Consider the following 3,494-nt stretch of genomic DNA (forward strand, 5'->3'; position numbering starts at 1 on the left):
CACACACACACACACACACACACACACGGCGGGGGGACCGTGCCAAAAAGCCCACTGAGCATAAGTCTGTCGGTGCATTGCTGTGAATTCCTATTCAGAGCAGAGAGCATGGACACATTGGCTCTAGCCTTCTCATTTTTCACCAAGGACACTCATCACCTAAAGCCCCAAAAAGCTGGCTATAGAGCCAGAGAGAGATGGAAATGGAAGCCAAGTGTAGGTGGGATAGAGATTTTCCTTTGATGTGTTAGCTTTTAAGACAAAAACGACTCACCACATCCACCGGAGGATTTGTACTGTATCTTATAGGTGAATGTGCTTGCTTTAAATCAGAAGCTTGTCACAAGAAGTGGGACATTTGCCAGTTCTCCCTTCAGTTGATCAGTTGTATCAAAACCCTCCTACTTGTTTTTCACATTCAATGCATGTTTACAACCAATCAAAGAAGCAGACAAATCTGAATATATTAAGTTGTTATACCATTTATGAATACTTTTGATCTGATAGTGGAGGATATTCCTCAGACTTTCCTTTAGAAGCTACAGGGAAATTTCTTTAAGTAAAAAGATAAGTACTATCAAGAGTTCAAAGTACTTCTACTTGTTACAAGTAATAACATATAAGAGTATACGTTTTAAATATGTATTTAATCGTTGGATTGATATTGCTTATTTAATAACATTCAAGCTGAATTAATGTAATTTTAGCTTTTTTAATCAACGTGGGAAAACTATTATGGTAAAAAGTTAATAGTACAAAAAAGCCTCAGTTTACTATATAACTACAAGTGCTATACAAACCCAATCACAAAAAAAAGTGAGACGGTGTATAAAATATGAATAAAAAAAGAACTCAGTGATCCGCAAATCTTATTAACCTGTATCTTATTCACAGTAGGCCATAGAAAACCTATCAAATCTTTAAACTGAGAAAAAGCAAGTGAAGTTTATTTGTAAAGCGCCTTTTGCAGACACAAGTCACAAAGCACAATCAAAATAATACGATTAATCAAAATCAGTTACTAACAATAAAAAATCTCAACAGAAAGCTGTTAAATAATAACTGCTTTTTAACAGCAGGAGACTATTCCAAAGTCTAGGTAGTAGAGATTAGGAAGCTAATCTACAACAGATTAAAAACACGCCGGCACGCTTCAAAAAACACGCTTCAAACCACAGAGCAACACAAACCAAAGACAATCCTTATTTATTAGGTGGGTAAGAAAGTCAGCAGGAGATAAAAGCTCGCTCACACAGCATGTGGACTCTCACAAAGCTGCATCCTCTGGGCTTGTGTTTGAAAACAACACTTTCCCCTGTGACTGATTATAAAGTGAAGGTGTTGTCTCTGAGTCGCGTGAATCGTTTATTATCGGCGTGTGTTCGGTTGGGAAAGAGAGCTTAAACTCCACCTCAGCCTGAGCCATGTGAAGTCTGAACTCAAAGTGTCCACGCAAACCTGCTGTTACACACACAGCCAGTCCTCTGGTCCTCTGCCTGCTGCTCGTTCACTGAGACGCATGCAAACAAGTGCACATACAGGTACACTTTCACCACACATCAAGGGTATTCAAATCCACATTCGTTACCATAGCAACCAGACTTTAGTCTTGGCTGCTTCTTCTGAGGTAATCAGAGACCTAGAAAGCAGAGGTTTGAGGGGGTTTGACAAAGACGGGGATCAAAGTGGAACAAAAGGTGTGCTGCTGCTCCAAGAGGCGAAAAGTACTGTTGATTTTTATTCCCCTGCTTTGAACTTTCTGAATAGAAAAGTAGAACAAAACACAAGTTGGCATGTTTTTCTTGTTTCAAAGTGTTTCTTATTTTTAAAACATTAGGAAGGAAGGAAGGAAGGAAGGAAGGAAGGAAGGAAGGAAGGAAGGAAGCAGGGATCTGTTCTTTAGTACACTGCTGAAAAAAATAAAGGAATACTTTAAAAACATCACATTTCCATAGGAAAAATCACATATATACTGATATGGAATTAAAGGATGCCACAGAAATGGATGAAAATGAAAACGATCAACCTACAGACATATGATTTCAAAAACACCCTGAAAGTGAAAAAATGATGCACCAGGCTAGTCACAGCAAATAAAAATGTTACTCAGTAGTTGGTTTGGCCCCCATGTGCTTGTATGCATGCCTGATAATGTCAGTGCTCCTAATGAGACAACAGATGGTGTCTTGGGGGAACACCTCCCAGATGTGGACCGGGGCGTCGCTGAGCTCCTGGACAGTTTGAGATGCAACCTGGTGGTGTCGGACGTAGCGAAACATAATGTCCCAGAGATGTTCTGTTGGATTTAGGTCAGGCAAACGAGGAGACCAGTCAATGGTATAGATTCCTTTAGATGCACAATGTTCTCCACAGCTTTTTCAGACCATTTCACAGCTGTCACATGTGTTCAGGGTGAACCTGTTCTCATCTGTGAAAAGCACACGGCAGCAGTTATGTACCTGCCAATTTTGGCAAATATGACAAATACCAATGGGGGTCCTGACGCCCCCAACTAGAGGATATCAGGCTCACAGGTCAACCTTAATGAAGTCTGCTTCTGATTGCTTAGTCAGAAACATTCACTCCAGTGGCCTGCTGGAGGTTGTTTTTGTAGGGCTCAGGCAGAAAGACAATGTGCTAGAAGACCATGCTACATATTGATCCTAGTGGAGTTGGTCTGCCTGTGCAACGTCTGAATATCTATATTCCATGTGGATTGAATGGCATGACACCAGTCATAGCACCCTCTGAACAGCTGTAGAGTAAGATTAGATAAAGTCCAGCTGGAATTTTGACATTTTTTGTAACACCGCAGTGTTTTGGCAATTAGATGCAAAAATGCAAACACTGAAAAAGACACACAAAAGAGGATAATGAATTCTAAATTGTTCATTTGCAGGGCCGCGAGTTTTAATTAGCATTTTGACTAAAGTCTCAACGAGGCAAGTGATTGCTCTTATGCGCATGTGATTACAGAGGAAATTAGCATCTTCAATTTGCAGAGTACACGGATGAGTGAGCCAGGTGAGTTGGTGAAATCAACTTTAGCTCATTTAGCCTTTCTTTTCTCATTAGGAAAACGCACAAGCCCATGCACAATTTTGCAGTTTTATTAATCTGAATGAGCTGTCATGAACAGGTTCAACTTTAAGGTCATGCATCACACACAAGGACGTTTCATGGAGTTCAACAGTAACATGTTATGACACGGTAAAGCAGTTCCAGTGGATCTTTAACCCTTTCCAAGCACAATACTGCCACAGAAACACGCTGCCTGGACTTTGAATCTATGCCACTGTTTCCTTGAGCTGCATGTCTGCGTGTCACCATGATAAACGACAGATTGATGAACGAAAGAAAAAAAAAAGGCAGTTTTATCAGCTTCCAAGGGAAAGTTATTAAGATCCCACCACAAGCCTGTGATTGGCAGGAAATCCCAATGGATTTGGCCTATTACTGCCGATGAAGCAGCACAGTAGCCTTCAAGTCTCAAG

This window comes from Pundamilia nyererei, unplaced genomic scaffold (assembly GCF_000239375.1).
Source record: "Pundamilia nyererei isolate P.nyererei 1_Seehausen unplaced genomic scaffold, PunNye1.0 scaffold00170, whole genome shotgun sequence".
Classification (NCBI taxonomy): domain Eukaryota; kingdom Metazoa; phylum Chordata; class Actinopteri; order Cichliformes; family Cichlidae; genus Pundamilia; species Pundamilia nyererei.